Consider the following 1,149-nt stretch of genomic DNA (forward strand, 5'->3'; position numbering starts at 1 on the left):
CATCTTTTATTTAACTTATTCCATCCCTCCTTGATTTCTGTAATACTGACATGGTTTGGCTCTGTGTCTCCACCCAAATCTCATCTTGAATTGTAATCCCCACATGTCCAGGGAGGGACCTGGTAGGTGACTGGATCATGGGGGCGGTTTCCCCCATGCTGTTCTCATGATAGTGAGTAAGTTCTCACAAGATTTGATGGCTTAAAAGTGTTTGGCAGGCCGGGCACCGTGGCTCACGCCTGTAATCCCCACACTTTGGGAGGCCGAGGTGGGTGGGTCACGATGTCAGGTAGTTCCTTTTTTTCTTTTTTCTTTTTTTTTTTTTTTGAGACGGAGTCTCACTCTGTCGCCCAGGCTGGAGTGCAGTGGCCGGATCTCAGCTCACTGCAAGCTCCGCCTCCTGGGTTCACGCCATTCTCCGGCCTCAGCCTCCCAAGCAGCTGGGATTACAGGCGCCTGCCACATGCCCGGCTAGTTTTTTGTATTTTTAGTAGAGACTGGGTTTCACGGTGTTAGCCAGGATGGTCTTGATCTCCTGACCTCATGATTCGCCCATCTTGGCCTCCCAAAGTGCTGAGATTACACATGTGAGCCACCGCGCCTGGCCTTTTTTCTTTGATTAAAACAGAGTCTCACTCTGTCACCCAGGCTTGAGTGCAGTGGCCGATCTCAGCTCACTGCAAGCTCCGCCTCCCGGGTTCACGCCATTCTCCTGCCTCAGCCTCCCGAGTAGCTGTGACTACAGGCGCCCGCCACCACGCCCGGCTAATTTTGTGTATTTTAGCAGAGACGGGATTTCACCATGTTGGCCAGGCTTGTCTTGAACTCCTGGCCTCAAGTGATCCACCCACCTCAGCCTCCCAAAATGTTGGGATTACAGGAGTGAACCACCGTGCCCGGCCTCTCTGGTAGTTTTTTATAGCAGTGTGAAAACAAACTAATACAAATTTATTCACTGTAGTTAATTTAAAGTCCTTGTCTGCAAACTGTAACGTCTGGATCACTGCAGGGTCTACTTCTATTGTCTGTTTTTTCCTCTTAGTTATTGGCCATATTTTCTTACCTCTTTCCATGTCTGAAAATTGTTGATTATATGCCTAACATTGTGTATAAAAGAGCCAGTGAGACCCAGGTGATTGCATCTGCACC

Source organism: Rhinopithecus bieti, unplaced genomic scaffold, assembly GCF_001698545.2.
Source record: "Rhinopithecus bieti isolate Rb0 unplaced genomic scaffold, ASM169854v2 scaffold_24263, whole genome shotgun sequence".
Lineage (NCBI taxonomy): Eukaryota > Metazoa > Chordata > Mammalia > Primates > Cercopithecidae > Rhinopithecus > Rhinopithecus bieti.